Source organism: Haemaphysalis longicornis, unplaced genomic scaffold, assembly GCF_048455015.1.
Source record: "Haemaphysalis longicornis isolate Haplotype H1 unplaced genomic scaffold, Haemaphysalis longicornis Haplotype H1 scaffold_1, whole genome shotgun sequence".
Lineage (NCBI taxonomy): Eukaryota > Metazoa > Arthropoda > Arachnida > Ixodida > Ixodidae > Haemaphysalis > Haemaphysalis longicornis.
Window position 1 is genome coordinate 154255631 of NW_027526203.1, and position 17220 is coordinate 154272850.

General features: G+C 46.3%; 1 protein-coding gene across 2 annotated transcripts in view; it reads right to left on the reverse strand.

Annotated features, from left to right (window-relative positions):
- Positions 1-13434, reverse strand: part of LOC144138095 (melatonin receptor pdcr-1-like) — a 238070-nt gene extending 224636 nt beyond the window's left edge. For both annotated transcript variants that reach the window (XM_077670190.1, XM_077670198.1), the window contains exon 1: positions 12501-13434. The gene's annotated coding sequence lies outside the window, so the exon portion shown is untranslated. The remainder of the gene's footprint in view (positions 1-12500) is intronic.
- Between the last annotated feature and the right edge of the window lie 3786 nt (positions 13435-17220).

The window sequence follows — 17220 nt, forward strand, 5'->3', positions numbered from 1 at the left end:
TTTTTGTTTTTTTTAGTTCTTTTCGAAGCCAATGCACCAGCTGGCGCTGCAGTTAATCCCCATTTCTCCACGGTATACGTGTTTGCTCGGTCTGCCATCGTTGCTTTTTCGTCTTTTTCTGGTCTGATGTGCTCAGTCTTTGCCGAATCACACTGGGGGAAGGGAACACCTTGAGTGGTCTTGATGGTCAGCTCAAATAAAAGACTTTTTTAACGCGAAATTCTTACTTGGCTAGGCTTGCAAAAGCACGCACCCGGTCAGTGTCCCCCGAACGCACAACCACCCGGATATCGCCCGCAAAAAAATGTCCACAGTTGCTAACACTTTGCTAACGCATTCAATGGCGTTCCACGCGTTCGATGATGCGCGTGCATCCGTAAAAAGCATACCTCCCCGCCCCAACCCCCACATATTCAGTACGTTTCAAAAGAAAAAAATCAACAGGCAGAAGCTGTTTGCACGCAATATTTTATAAAGTGCATCAAAAGAGGAAGGAAAAACAGGAACAAACACTCGGCGCTCGGTCAATTCCCAGTGGCTTACGGCGCATACCACGATTATAACAAAAAGAAAAAAACGAGCGTGCGTCAGAAATTTTCCGTGTAGTCTTGGTGGGTCTTCAGCTTATTTAGACGCACTGTAACAGCAGCATGAATAGTGATCCTTGAAAAAATGGCTGCAGTGAGCCCGATGACGTGGTTGTAAGTTACAGTCGACTTAGGCAGGAGGCTCGGTGCCAAACCTGGCCAAAAGAAACGCTTTCCTGAAAGAATGTGCTGAAAGATCCTGCAGTATTTTTGCATCATACTTTCTGTGAATATAATTTTCTCTGAAAGATGATTCAGCACTTGCATCCAGTGTGGCATGGAGCATGCAGCGATCGACTTGGGTAGACGCATGCCGACATTACGAGCCCCTCTATTCTATCTAGCTGCATTGTAATTTTCGCACGCCACCTGGAATATCCAAGCATGATGACGCAGTACTCCACCGTATGCGGTTGAAAGTCGCCAACACGGGATACTACTGTTACAAATCAATCAATCCACTTTGCCACTGCGCCCAAAGTGTGATGTGCGTGAACATCTGCATCACCTCATTTGTGATTGCGCACGATTTAGTGCGCAAAGAGTGTCTCTCGCAGTGTCTTTGGGCCGGCCGCTCTCCATAGGACTAGAACTGATGGACGTATTAGGTCCCTAGAATTGTTCCAAACGTTCCTCTCGTGCTGCAAAAGCCTTATTGGCCTACCTAAAAGACACGAGTCTCGATCAGACTTTGCAAATACTTAGCATCATATGTGTTCCTCGTCATCATTATAATCATCATTGTCAACGCACTCGTCCGGCGTAGCAACCCACGCGGCTTAGCTCGGCTGACATCGCCAGTCACATTAAAGATTGCTCTCTCTCTCTCTCTCTCTCTCTCTCTCTCTCTCTCTCTCTCTCTCTCTCTCTCTCTCTCTCTCTCTCTCTCTCTCTCTCTCTCTCTCGTGCGTGATGGTATTCGTTGCGTACAGCTGAGCTAACCCGGCAGGCGTTGGGTAAAGGTAATTTGTTTTCCCCATGTTCCGATCGCTTCTGTACAGGGTCTGTGGCTGAAAAAGATATCCCGAAGATAACTGCGGTTCTCACCGCAAGCGTTCACCGCGGGGACGGCTCTCATACCCAATTTTCCCTTTTGTTGGGCTTGTAAGCCACCCCGACGGAGCTCCTACAAATGTGACGCTCCGTTACGGTGAAAACGCCGCAGCGGCTGAAAAGGTTGCCGTCGATTAGTGCTCCCTTTACTGGAAAAAAACATTATGTTTTCCCAAAAGAATGACGGCGCCTCCAAGAACAGAATGGCCCTTTCTGGGCGTTTTATACAAATTCGAGCATTCCCTGTGACCGTTTGCACGTACATGGACGAGCTTCTAGTAAAAAAAAAAAAAAGCTCCTCGACAAAAAGCGAAAGTCGACAAAGTTTCCGCATGTTTAAAGGAATGAAAATACTGAAAATAAAGATTACAAGATGAGCAGGCTGGTATGGTAGCAGTGTGGTTTACTTGTGCATTTTGACGTTTCCATAACTAAGAACCGGTTCCAGACTTAACCGTGAATTCTCTTTGCTGGCCGGTATTGTAAGTAGTGATCTGTACAATCGGCATTGATTGGTACGACCGCAAGTTTTTATGCGAGCAGTTGGAGGCCCCACTGCGAGCGAAACTAAGCTGGCCAGTTCAGGGATCAAACTTAGCCCCACTTCACGGAGCGCGCCGCCCCTACGCGGCATTTTTTTTTTGGGGGAGGGGGGGGGGGGGGGGGAGGGGGAGGGGAGGGGGGGGAAGGGGGGGGTGGCACGCTGGCTTCCATTGTCGCCGGCTGCGATGGGCAGGTCGCTATGTATAAAGCCGATCGTGCCACAAACTGCCCTCAACAAATGAGCCACGCCTAAACGAACTTATCTCGCAAAAGAAAAGCGAGTACAGCAGTCGAGCTACACACTCTAGGGTTCAAATAGATTTGCGGGAAAGCTACCAGACCTCAGCCATGACGTGAACTTGGCGGATGGCTAGTGATTAATTTTAACAACCCCAGTATTCTCGAACAGCGAAGCTGTTTAGCAATTCGTTGATTCTGGCGTTTCACAAAAGTCACTATAGCAGTATACAGAAAAAATCATCGGCAACGGCAGGATTCGAACCTGCGTCGCGTAGATAAATGGAATTAGAGTGAGTCACCTCACCCACTCGGTTACGCCCACTTTTTTATTTTTTTGATATTCGGTTACGCCCACGGGTTACTACCCGAGGGTCAAACGGCCTAGGCTATGTTCAGTCTAGCGACGCAAAAGCCATGTCGTGATCTATAGACGTAAAAAATCTGCGTGTCACGCAGTTCGGTTGGCTGAGACGTGAAGTGACGTCATTCTTTAAAGTTATTACGACAGTTGCAGCAACATGCAGTCTGAACCCGGCCTTACTCACTGGGCTGTGACTATCGGGAGAGGAATCACGCCACGTGCTCGACACAGAGCACGTGACAGGGTACACGTTGCTCCTGCGGGCGCCTAGTTTAAGTTTGCGCGCTCCGTCATTCTTTCTGCTTCTTCGATTTGCTTATTCGCCGTTATAGCAACAGAGATAGAGTAAAGGTCGTTGCGGCAGCGAAGAAGAAACAAATTGGCTGCAATCGTGGACTTAAACCGTCGTGATGGTCGTGAAGGTTGCGTACAGCTTCGCTACCTTCAAGTCTTACGCATTAGTGGAGCTTCCGTCATTTTTTTTAATCTTAAGCATAAATCTTACTACAGGCACGGATATTTGTTTTTTGTTTCCACGGAAAACACAGACGCTTATCGAACTCGCTACTTTAAATTACGAGAAGTTCAGTTCTTCCCGTGGCTGGTATTAAATGCTCCCCAGAGAAGCTTCCCAGCGGCGCTGTACGATGTACACCTGATAGTCAGCTCATGAGCTTCTGCATTAGTGTGGCCCTCCATTGCCTCTCTTGCAGTCACTTCAGCGCCATTCCAAACGTGGCACCAGCAATGGAATTCTAAGACACCTGATGTGCCTCTCTGCTTGTCCGAATGCTTCAAATAATACGTGAGAAAACCTCAACCTTATATTTCAACGAGAATAGTCAAGGAAAAAAAACTGGAGTTTTTTAAAACGCGCATAATGTTAACGAATAACTGGTAACTCACCCAGTGTGAAGTCATTTAGCTTCCCTTGCGTGGTGTCCATGAAGACAAAATACACACTTCATTTAGTTTGAAAGAAACAGCCGGTGTTAACTCAATAAGCTCCAGAAAAGGCGAAAAAATATTGGGATACTCAAATTTTCGCGCGCAGTGACGTAATATGGACAGGGGTGACGTGACATGGGACATCACTGAAGCATAGTTACGAGTGGGCTAACTGCGCGTACGTTAGCGTTCAAATCATGCGACCGAACAGAACTAGACACCCACTATGACCGCCCGGTCGCGCTTCCTGGACGGTGGCTTCGCTCGGCAGCCGTCAATCGCACACACAAGGTTTGGTGACGCCGTAGCGGAATCGCCGGAAAGTGGCCGGGCAGTCGCCACTGCTTCATCTCTTTTCTTTGATATCTGTATCCCAGTCTAAAATCACAACACGGATACCGCAAAAACCTAACAAGAATTTCTGTCGTACGACAAAAAACTTTGTTGTGACAACACAAGTGCTGTTGTTACGACAAAAGCCATCTGTTGTTACGACACACATTTCTCTCGTAAACAAAGTCAATTTTGTCAACGACAAAAATTCTCGTGGTGTCAAAAGAACTGCCATTTACGATACTCTTCACAACGGGCAATAATATCCAAACCACGTGCAACTATTGAAGGAATATCAGAATCCCGACACGACAAGAATACGACAAGACGACACTACGACACGCGAAAATACGTCAGACTACAGAAATTTTTCTTGTAATTTTCGACTGGGAGTTTGCGGTGAAATTGGTATTACCCTTTTCGGGAGGAAGTGCTCTTTTTAATGAACCAAAATTTTATTTTTTCGTCTCGGCACTTTCAAGCCCACAGCTAATAAACAAGTCCCCACCGCGCTCACAGCACGAATCCAATATTTAACGTCATAGAAACTACTATTTGACGTTACAAACGTTCTACGGCAGAGCATCCTTTCTGCCTAGACTTCGACCGCCGTTCCCAAAGAATCAAGACGGCCCATACTGAGACGGCAAGAGTGGCGCGACTGCTATGGCATTGCTTCCTCCATTACCTCAACATGTTTCTACGATACTTCTCAGATTTTAGATAATTCGGGCAGCCAACCACCATTAGCTCATTTTAAGAAAAAAAGTAATTTCAGATTGACAAGAATATGTCACCAGCCCGATCACATTTTGCCAATTCAATTCATAGGCGCAGAAACCAGTTCTTAACAATTATGATCTATTCGTTTAACTAACGCTAACCCGATAGACCAAAACTGCATTCCGCATTGTTGGGACAAGTCCTTTCTATCTCATTTATTAGTGTTGTCACCAAAGCCGCTCGCCCCTACATTTGTGCTATCCTTAGGTCCGTAGAAGGTCAACTAGTGATTCGATTATAACGGAATGGAAGCGAACCCAACAAAAAAACAAAAGTAATGTTTTTCCCAAAAGCATGAAAGCGTCAACGAGAATGTATTGTTAAAAATTTCAATGATGAACTTAAAATGCCGCAATCAATATTCTAGGTATGACCTTTCCGCGTGCCTAAGTTGGGACGGCTACTTAGATGACATTATAAAAGAAACTTCAGCATATAATTTTTAATGTCCACCGCACTTAGAAACACTTCCACATTGTAGTTAACATTTGCAATGGAGACACTGAGCGATTCCTTGTTTTCGTATAAGCTGCACATAGCCGCGGCTGTAGCATAACCTGTCCACCATTCGTCACAGTTATAAAAAGGCAGAAGCCCTTGTTTCAAATAATTTTCGCCGGCATTCAATTGCTTTATTTGCCATCCCCAGAGGTAAAACTAGGCGTGATTTATTTTTTTTCACCTATTTGCTTATTCAGTTTTCTTTAGCATAAGCGTGGTTTGACATCTGATATGATAAATATGAGGTACGTTGAGATATGGCCACTTGTTTGATCTCTAGATGGCATAACGCAAATACTGGCATATTTAAGTTATCGTCTTTCTGTTAAGAGGACCATCCAGACGAAACTCAAGCCTTTTCAAATTGAAAGAATTGGCCTTTGGTAACTGAGGCAACCCCAGTTGGCCCCTGTAAAGACGTACTTAAACAAAAGAGGCGTTGAAAAAGTTTTAAATTCTGGGCTATCCTGCAGCAGCAGTGACTCATTGAGGCTATAATAATAAAAAACGTGCTTACATCTGCCTGGGCAGCCAAGAGGTGAGAGCGAAGGAAACCTGAGGCTCCGCTACAGTAACTCTAGCGCAGTCGTGCTTCGAGACGACACTTGGCCTCGGTCGCACAAACGAGAGTCTGCGGCCGCAACCACCACGCCGCCTGGTGTCTTTAACGTCAATGTTAATTTGTGCTGCACTTTGCCCTAAAGTGCGTATTCTTGTTGTTTGAAGAAAGGAATGTGAACAATGAATGTGTGCAAACTTGTATTTCGCCTTTATGCCATATTCAGACTGCCGACGAAAAAGCCAAATCGCGATCTATAGACGTAAAAAAAAAAAACGGCGTGTCACGCAGTTCGGTTGGCTGAGGCGGGAAATGACGTCATTCTTTAAAGTTATTACGACAGTTGCAGCAAGAGCCTGAACCCGGCCTTATGCCTTATACTTGGCGGCACAGAGATATACCATTATACCGTTCTATGAATACTTCCGAATGCTGACGCTTTTTTCACGCCTAGTGTCATTTGCTGCTATAATAAATTTGTTAGGCCTACTTTTCGGGGTTTCTTGTACAGTCATGATCAATTAAGTATTGCCCATATGAATATTGCCGGTGTCAATTCAATTATGATTTGAACATTGAATCATATCAATTGAATATCGTACAGTCCTGATAAATTGAATCATGATCAATCCAATATTGTCCATGTGAATATTGCCCATATCAATTTAATGTTGAATTGAACATTGAATCATAAATTGAATACCGTACAATCATGATCAATTGACCATGCTCAATTGAATATTGCCTATGTGAGACAGAAAGCTGCCTTTGGCATCCGCATCCTATAAAAAGCGCAGCATTCTTTAAAACGCCCAGACTAACTTCACCTTTTTGCATTTGTTCGCAGCCACTTCACCTACTGCACCGCATCTTCTGGTAATGCATACACAACCAATTTAATTCCTCTACAACATCTGCAAAACCAAGCTTGAAAATATTACTTTCAGCCCATACCGGACAAACGCTTCGCGGTTACTTATAGAACGCAGTGCATAAATCTGTGAATAACCTTACTTGATTTAAGATATTCAACAGCGATTTCATTAAAAATTTCAATTCCACCAGATTCGCTTCGGCAACTTCTACCTGAAATACGAGCCAATTACGGCCATCTGAATGCTACTTTTGTGGGTGTCAGTAACTGGAAGTCTCTCCCGATAGGAACAAAACAATCACCATCCTTATCAAGCTTTAAGAAAAATCGACGTGATCATTTTTGAACTTCCAGCAATAATTAATTTCTTCAATCCTATTTTTTCACCTTAAACTTATTACACCCCTCACCTGCTAATGATCTCATTATTTTTGTGACATTATCTATCACAATTTCTGCACATTTTACGCGATGATAATGAGAAAAAATGCGCAAAAAAATCCCGCCATCTCCACGAAGTGAATGATGATGAGAGGGGCGGAGCTAAAATGCTTATCGGTAAAACCGTGAAACACTCGCCCACACATCATATAAAGACTCGACACGTCAAGCTTTCCACCGCTCCGTTGACAAGCCCGTCGACGACGTCGATGTTTGGGGTGATTATGTAGCGCTTGTTTGGGACGATGAGAATCTCCATGGGTAAGTTGGCGAATTCGGTGTGTGACATTTTAGCCACCTTGGCGGTCGCCTTCTGCAGAGCGTCTTGTGTCGGTACGTGTCTTTAGCTCCCAGGCGACGAACGACAACCTCTTCTTCTTCTTCCTCTCCTCCTTGTTGGGTAGCAACGAACGCGTTGAACGTTTTGACCTCTTCGGCCAATCTTTGGTTGGCCAATCCCTACGGGGATCCTGCGACAATCATCATCAATGTGCCGTGTACAATGTGCCGCGTACGGCCGGGACAGGGCCCGAGTAAGAGGAGCTTCGCCCCTAAAACCGTGAATTGTATTCTACGTGGAGATGTATTCCTATGATGTTCTTGCTGCTGCATTTATTTATTTTTTATGTTTATCTGTAAAAGGATGTCTCCCTCCAGCCCCGTGCGCTAGGCCCTCCATGTGTATATTTGGTTACGTAAATATGTCCTCGGCCAAATAAACTTCTTGTCGTTGTTGTTGTTGTTGTTCCTTAACATTATTGGCGCATACCCAATCAGGGGGTCGGCCAAACATCAGTCGTTAATTCGAATGAGATTACTGCCTAGGTGGATGATTCAAGGAAAATTAGAAAAATATGGAAGCTTTTTTTTCTGAGGAGGAGGAAGAAGGAGGAGGAGGAGGAGAAGGAGGAGAAGGAGAATAATAAAAATATTCAGAAATTGATGCTTTTGGAGGGCTCAGGTGAGGTGCCAGAATAAGATGCGAATTTAGGTTGTAAATCTTTTGGAATTTTCTATGAAGCGCAGAAGAGCAGAACAAACATCCCGCGGCAATATCCCGTTTCTGAAGCCCCAAATGATAAAAGAGCTAGCACTGATAATGCCAACCCCAGGCGATGAAGCGGCACTTCAAGGAGCTGACGTCTCAGGCTTGAAAATCGTCGACAGGACAAAAGTAAATGGTTGACAGACTCTTCTTCGTTACAGTAACTGCACATGGCAGACTGCGCCAGACGAGACCTGCGGAGGTATCTATTCAACTGGGGCACACGACATCGAAGGCTCGTTACAATCACCTCCAGGTCGCGTGAGGGGCACCGATTCGGTTTCCAGGAGAATTTTAGATGACAAAAATCTTGCAACGACAATAAGACTGATTCGTGCTGCCCTTGCAGCTTCAACAATCTACGGAATCTTACGGCGGCTAATAAAGGCGTTGTCTCAATGACATCTACAACAGGCCTGGAGAGTGCTACCCTTGCCAATGAATCTGCGGTTTCATTAAAGGTGATTCCCGCATGCCCAGGGACCCAAAGAAGGTCGACTTCAGTAATATGAGGTGGCAGAAGTGATCGAAACGTCCGTAGAAGAGGTGAGACGTTAGGAAAATAAAGGGGTAAGCCTACGGATAGTGAATCTGTAATTATAAGTGGAGACGATACCGATATGTGAACCTTTTGTAGTGCCAAGACAATTGCCAAGAATTCCGCATAGAATATAGGGATAAAATCCACCAGAAGAACCAAAAAGTACCAATTTAGGGAAGGGGAAACTATACCTATTCCGGATTTTTCATCTCGTTGAGAAGCATCTGTATATATGATAGTACTTGGCTGAATTGAGGCCAAATGATCTTGTAGGATACCATTGAGCAGTCGGGCAGGTAGCATTTTAGCATTTTGGGGAAAGATGTTCCGGAAGTTGACCGTTATCGTATGACCCCTATCTAGAGATGGAAGTACGTTATTGAGCGCAACCCCTAATGGAGACGCCAAGCTTTGTGCTAGAGTAACTTGCGGTCGATAGGACCTGGGCCACTGGGCCGTCAGAAACACAGCTGGCTGAGCTACAAAGATAAATTGTGCCCTGTTAACCCACGTGCCATAGGCTCTCAGGAAAGTATCCATAGTGAGTATTCGAAATCGGTGTATCAGAGGCGGAACTCAGGCTTCCAAATAAAGTAACGCATTAGATGCATTTTTAGGTAGCCCTAAACAGCAGCGAAGAGCCTGGCGTTCGCTGACAACTGTTTTTGATTCATTGCATTAACAGCATTCGGTATCAGGAACGGCTGAAACATGTTTTTTTGAAATCGAGCATTATTGGTGTGTGCAGTGAAATATGCAGATAAATTAAAAGTGTTTGTATAACAGTTACACAGACGAAGTCTCCTTTTCATTTCAACTATACTATAAATGACGTAGAAATTAAGCGATCCATAAGATAAAATAACTTCGTCTCACGACTGCCACAACTTTGAATTGGATTGAATACATTGATAATATATGCGGCGCTGTCCAAAACAAATACCAGGTTTTTTGCTACGAACGCTCAGAGATGCAACTGTGGAAGGTAAGCTGTCGGCATACACAACATTCGTGCGGCCGATCTCTAGTACAGGTGGTCATAATCTGGGACCCGCATCAAAAGTATAAAATAAGCTTGAGCGAGCTGCTAGGTTTATTTATGCAGCATATCGCAAGAATCAGTTGGTGACTGCATAACTTGCCAAAGCTGAACTTCCGGTACTCGTGTAGAAAAACGGCCGGGCTGAAATTCTCTCGCGATTCTTAAATTATTTCAACGGCAAACTGACCTCACGTCCTAAGTTATATGTGTGATCTCCCGAACCAGTGTCTCCAAGGCTGTTTAAACAGCTTTTTTTCTTGCCTCCTCCTGTATAAAAGGAAATAAAGATGGATGTAAGATGTAATATGCTGTTTTGCCTTATTCTCCAAGGGTAGGTGTTTTTAAGCATTCCTTTATGATCAAAGCTATTTTTGACTGGAATAACCTTGACCCGCGAGTGTTTGTGGAACTAAATACCACTGATAGCTTTGTAAAAAGCGGAAATATTTCTAAACAACCATGAGGTATGTTTTGTTCCTGTTCCTTGCACTGTGACTTATGCACATTTTGTGCGTATGAGTGTTGTCTAGGATGTACTTGCCCACCGCTGTAACAGCCCGTGAGGGCTAGCAGTGTCAGAAAATAAATAAATAAATAAATAAATAAATAAATAAATAAATAAATAAATAAATAAATAAATAAATAAATAAATAAATAAATAAATAAAATGTGAAGATGGAAACCGCACATAAGCGACCGACGGCGCGGTGTCAGGGGAACGGAATGCTTCGTGAGGACCGTCCGCATTACGGACGCGAAATAAAGCAAAAAGCGGCCACACATGGCCCTATGGCCAATCTGTGATGGCTGGTTTGAGGCTTGGAAAAACAGAACGGGAAATGGAGAAAAAAGGGTTTCTCAGTGTTTTATGGACTAGCATGAAACATAATTTCCCCACCACGGGCATCTGTGTTCGCGTACTATTTTTAGCACAAAACAGGGAAAGAACCTGGAACCTTAGCATTCGAACCAGCCACTTTTATGAGTATCCGCTAAGTTAGTATTGGAGGGCGCGAACAACAGGTGTGGACTGTGCAAAAAGTGGCTTCTGAAATTTGCCGGCGGTGCAGGCGAGAGCTTCCCGAGTTCAAACTTTCGTCTGCACTACCAAAGAGGGCGTTCTGCCCTCGCGCTGAAGGTGATGCAAAGTTCAGTACCGGCTTCCCACTGTGGCTGCACTAGCAATGACCTGAAATTACTCCTTGGAAAATCGCCGCTTGAAACGCTTTGCGCCCACATATTTTGCGTTAATGCCCACATTTCCCGCTCAGAAAACCATCAGCTCAGGAATTTAGTAAAACCATAACAGGAAGGTGATACTCCGCACTGAGCAAGAAGTCGGATGGGAAATGAACACTTAAAATGTGCAGAACTATAAAAAAACTATTTGTGTAATTGGTTCTCCAAAGTTACTGCCGGTGTATATCAATGAGGTAGGTTTGACGGCTTTGGAACCTGTTAAAGCAAGGTTATTACCTTGAAACTATGAATACAGCAAGCGTTCGCCCTCAATACTAGCTAGCTTGCATTGAGGTAGCTTGCATTAGCTAGCTTTCAATTTTAGCTAGCTTCCATAGCTTGCATTCATGCCCACATTTTCCGCTAAAAAGCCAACAGCTCAGGAACCTAGTGAAACCATAACAGAAAGGTGATACTCCGCACTGAGCAAGAATTCGACTTGAAAGTGTACACTTCAAATGTATTGCAGAACTATAAAAAAACCTTGTTGTGTTATTGGTTCTCCAAAGTTACTGCCCTTATATATCAATTGGGTAGTTTCGACGGCCCTCAAACCTGTTAAAGCAAGGTTCTTATCTTGAAACTATGAATACAGCAAGCGTTCGCCCTCAATATTAGCTACGCGAGAATTCATTGCAGTAGGCTGAATAACTCCGAAGCAATCACTTTTGAAAGAACTGCGATGAGCCGGAAAGCTGCACCTGGTAAATCCGGCGAAAGCAAACGACACGGTCTTGCAGCCTTTTGTCGTAGCTGTTTTTTTATCAACCTTCTAAGACCCGCTCTTTTGTGCAGTAAAAAATCGGAAATCTCGCATGTCTCAGCGCGACCCCGTCAGGCCTGCTTGAGACAGCAAGCAGCGAACTGCAGAGACTCCGGGTCAAGGACATGGCCCCGGCCTCGGCGGAGCAGCGCGCACACTCTGTGGCGCATCCACATTGTTGGCGGACGCAACGGCGCGCCAAAGCCCACCAGTTGCTGTTCGCAGAAACATGATAATTGGAGACTGTGCTGAAATGGCGCCAGGGGCGTCCTACTTTGCGGCCTATAACGCTGAAGATTGCAACGCTCCGCCCCAATGCCGCCCGAGGTAAGTATACTTCGTGGTACAGAACCAAGAAATATACTTTCAACTCGAGAAACTGAAAAGAGCGATTCCCCCAGAGAAGATCCAAGGACCCTGCTGGCTGGCTTGGTTTTGTTTTAGCTCACACGATAGCTTTTTTCTTACGCTTTGTCATGGCCACCTAAATGGAGGTCAGATATTTCACTGCAGAATACACCACCAAGTGGCTACAGGAGAACTAGCCGCGAATCTCTCTGAGCTCTGAAATACGAAAGAATTACTACGTCAACTCGATCGCTTCAACAAACAGAAAAAAGGCGAAGAGGAAAAGGATGCACACCAACCTTTTCGTTGATCTTGCAGCGCAGTGCACCACTGACGTCGTCCATTGGTGGGGAAGGAGCGAGACACGAAGAAGACTAGTTTGAAGACGTGCGCTGGTGGCGACGACACCTCTCCGGCCAGCGGCGCAAGTCTAGGTCCCGATCGACCGATGGCGACAAAGTCGCTTGTTGCGCACGAAAGCACCTCTCCGGCGCATCTTACGAACGCTCCGTCCTCAGCCGGGGCCGACTCGTTCGGGATGCAGAGGGGAGGCAGGGCGTCGCTCGGCCCAGCGCCTCGAAGTCTTTGATGCAGCGAGAACGGGAGGCTCGTATCGAACGGTGGCGATTGACGAGCAGCTACGTGGCTGATGCCAGCTCCGCTATCCGCATCTTGCCGCCGCTGTCGCCGCGCTCTCCGGCGTCGTCGATCATCCGGTCTAAGCACCCGGAGCCTGAACACAGCCGTGCAAGACCCGGTCCTGCGTTAACGAGACACCGAACTCGGCAGCAGCGACCACCGCGAACAATCACCGTCACACGAACACGGGTCCGCTGCTCCGCCTAGCAAAGGGGTCGGACCACGTCCGATGCAGCAGACGACTGAAGGGAGGAGAGAGTAGACGACGAGGCGGAAAAAATGACAAAACATTCAGCTCTCCGAAGAATGTAGCCCAGGAGGCGCTGCGGCTCGAGCGCGCAGTTTCCGACCCGGGGTCCTAAATTTGTAGAAAGACCTCGTCGCTTTTCGACCGCCTTGCTGGCGCTGCCGTCGCTTGCGCCTCCAGAGGAAACCCTCCCTGCGCCCAGTGTTGCCGCAGTCGGCCGCAGAGCGGCGGCAGTCACCACTCCGGCGCAAGCGCTGACGGCGCCGGCACCATGATGACCGCGCCGCTCACTGATGCGAGAGGAAACACAGACTCCTGTCCCACTACCAGCAGCATGGAGGAGCAGCAGAGACAGCAACATGAAGCCGCACTGACGTTGGGGAGGCGGCCGCGAAAGAAGCCGCGGCCGCAAGGCAGAACCCGCGCTCAGCGCTCCGATTGGTCGACGGAGGTCCTGACGTCAATCGTTCTCCTTCTTTCGCACCGGACTTCGCAGAAAGAGAGGACTGAACCCTTGCCCGGTTTCCTGCTTCACGGCGGGAGCGGTGGCGCTAGAGGTGGTATTGATAGAAGGTGGGATCGGAAGAGGCGATGGTGTCAACAAGAGACATGCGCGTGGAGGCGCTTGAGCGTGGATGGCGTCCCGTCTCTGGCGCGCGGTTCCTCCTCGCTCGTAACATTTTCCCGAGGGCCCATTCTCTGCGCGCTTACTTCTGAACACCTATGTGTTGCCTGTCTTTTGCAATTCGGCAAGGCAGGGAGCGGCGGCAGGCTGTTGACTTGCACAAAGGTTTATATTAGCGGTGTGCGAATATTGGAAAATTTCGATTATTACTCGAATATTAAATATGTTATATTCGTATTCTCTTCGAAAACTTTGTATTCGAAAGATTTTGAATATTCGGAAGGGTTCGAATAATCGTCGATTATCGAATATTTGGATTCTTTATTTTAGTCAGTGTTGTACACGTTCCTCCAAAATAGGAACGAAAGCTCGTTCCTCGTTACTTGTCAATTTTGAAACGAGTTCCCGTTACAAGTTCCTTTATTGCGAAAGGAACGCGTTCCAGTTCCACTTCGAAAATTGGAACGAGTCGTTACATTAACGTTACAGTTAGGTTTTTAAATTAAAATATAGTGTCGGATAATCCTGGGTCGAAATTAAGTGAGACATTTAAAACTCGCATCGAACTACGTATATTATACGAATATTAACACCACGGGCAGCAGAATATCTGGAGATAAAGATAATTAAAAGAAACGCTCCTAGGCGATTTTTTTCAGGGAGCACCGGACAAACTCCAGACGGCTCGAGGACATTTCGGTGCAGGATATTTCGGTGCAGAAATTTCGGTGTACGGACATATCGATGTACGGACATATCGGTGTACGGACATATCGGTGTACGGACATATCGGTGTGCGGGCGTTTCGGTGCACGCACATTTCGGTGTACGGACATTTCGGTGTACGAACATTTCGGCGACCAAATTATCCGGTGCTTGCCTGTTTGCGACAGCCGTTATATTTTTTATTTCCGCTTAATGTGGGTTATGGACAACAATCTGGAGCAGTGAATTTATTTTTTTTTATTTATGCCATGTTTGATCTTTGCCAGGTATATTTAGCAATTCTACATGTATATATTTTTGTTTAATAGCTCTTCCTGGGGACACCTGTTATGCAGCCGATTGAATTCTTTAGCACACGTTTTTTTTTTTCATTTATGACAGGTTGTTCATTTATATTCGCTCTTTTTTAGCTAAGTCAATTACCCGTGTTTACGATGGTCTGCCACCTCTTTTGTATTTTTTTTTAAATTACACACCCTCAAATTACATAAATCACATGCACACTCTCAATATCCAAAAAGTAACAAACATTAGCTAGCGCCCCAGAATGAAGAAAACCTTATGAAGAGTAGTACGTAGGCTGGGCTGCCTTGCTAAAATGAATCCGCGAACACTGGTCTAGGATATTGTCGGGGAGGAGAAACGGGCCTTTTGGAAAACAGCCGCAGGTTTTAATGTCCTAATTGATGATTAAGCGCGTACCGGTTGTGCATACAAATTCCACCCATTGTGTTCGGGACAACCAAGCTTCGTTTAATGTTTACAAGTTTACATTTACCACATTTTAATTCTTTGTTCTAGCTCCCCCCCCCCCCTTTCCCACTTCCCTCCTGTACGCTCGAATCTCGACCAGATTTCTTTTTCAGCCATATTATTTTTGGTTTCCCCTGAAAATCCTACTGGCGTGATGGAGTTCACGGTCTCCGAAGCGTCACCCCAGTGATTTTTTATTTATAACATGCTGCTAGCCTCTTAGTGGAGGCTCTTGCAGGAATTGGGTGATACATTCAGAACAATGGCATAGCACACTTCGCGTTTAAAACAGATAAAAAGCTTTACATTCACCATGGACGCACGAAACCTCTATAATGTGACACAAAAAGCCACCCAAAAAGCCACTGATAACACAATGGCCACTATTGTTTGCTGGCTACGCCCTTCCGCGCGTCGCGGTCATATCGACGGCGCCCCCACTCCAGGAATCGCTCTTTCTGCGCCTTCAGTCGCCCCCTTGGGAATTAACTCATCAAGTCGCGCATATCATGGACACCCCAGGTATGCATCGCTTCCTCCCATTATAAGGAGAAAAAAAAATGAATAGGCTAGTGTGACGAGAGCGGCAACAGTCGTCTTCAAGGTTTCGAAGTCCAGTCGACGCAATGGTGAAGCACAAGTGACACCCCTCTCTCTCTCTACTTAGGGGGATGATTCCCGGCGGCGCTCAGCTTTCCCTCCCCTAAGTAACGCCACCGTAAGTGCGATCGTTGGTTTGTTAGTTTTAAGTAGAACTGACATCGAATGCAGCGAAGGCGAGATTGATTGGGAGAATAATAAAACGAAATGCACACGCGCCTAATCAACCTCGTTTTTCTGTTTTTTTTTTTCGCGGAAGTTTTGCTGGGGAAGGAATAGACTAAAAGCAGTAGCGTCTTCAACCGTTTTGTGAAGTGAAAGGAAAGCGCTTTGGTAACACTTAAAGTATTAGGGTTGTTCACATGAATGTTAAAATAACAAAAAATGTTTGAACGGATCCAAATTAACAACGTTAATTTTTACCATCTACTACAGAAATTGGGTTTCACGTGGCAATGCTCCTCCAGGGTTTAGCGTTCGTTTCCACGAACGGCAGTACAAGCACTAGTCTCGAACGTAAAATCATATCAAGTCACGAAATTACAATATTAAAGCTAAAATGTTCAAAGAATGCCTGGGACATCCCCTCACTCAAAATGTCTGGGCCAAGACGTCGTGCACCAAAATTTTCATGCACAGAAATGTCCACACCGAAACGTCCTGGACCGAAATGTCCGACACCGAAAACCGAAATGTCCCGATCCCGTTTAGCAGTCCGTCCGTTTCTTTGGCAACGTTGTTACCGGGTTGACCGGGACCGGTCTGCTCCTGAGCGCGCGGAAGGGCGAGTAGGAAGGATGCGGAGGCACGGACATGGCGAAGGCAGGCCCGCGGAACTAATCCCCCTACAGCGACGAATGCCCAAGTGCCCAGCCGGGTCCCGGTCAACCCAGTAACAACGCATACGACAGATCGGACGGACTGCTAAAACTCTCTATTCTTTCCCCGCCAGCATAGGCGTGCGCACAAGGGGGGCAAGAGGGGCGGCCGCCCCCCCCCCCCCCCTAATCATCTGAAGGGGGGCGCCAAATTTGCCCCATACCTTGCCGATGTAACACATGAAAGTAAAAATTCCTGCTCAGGTTTTGTGTGTTACAATTCCATCGCATTGAAATAAAAATTTTATAACCATCCCTCTTTGCACTGCATTCGGACCGCTAGGCCTTCAGTGGGAAGAGGTCGGAAGTTGCTGTAAGGGGGGGGGGGGGGGGCAGCGGTAGGACTTTGCCCCCCCCTAAACGATAACTCTGCGCACGCCTATGCCCGCCAGGGAACAATTCTATCGGCCAGACGCGCATTCTGGCCTCCCCAGACAAACGATGAAGGGTGAAAAGCATTCTCGCGGCTACGCTATTCACCCGTCGAACGCCGTGCTAAGCGGCCAACATGAAAGCAAGCACAAGCTGCGGCCTGCTGCGTGGTTATTCTT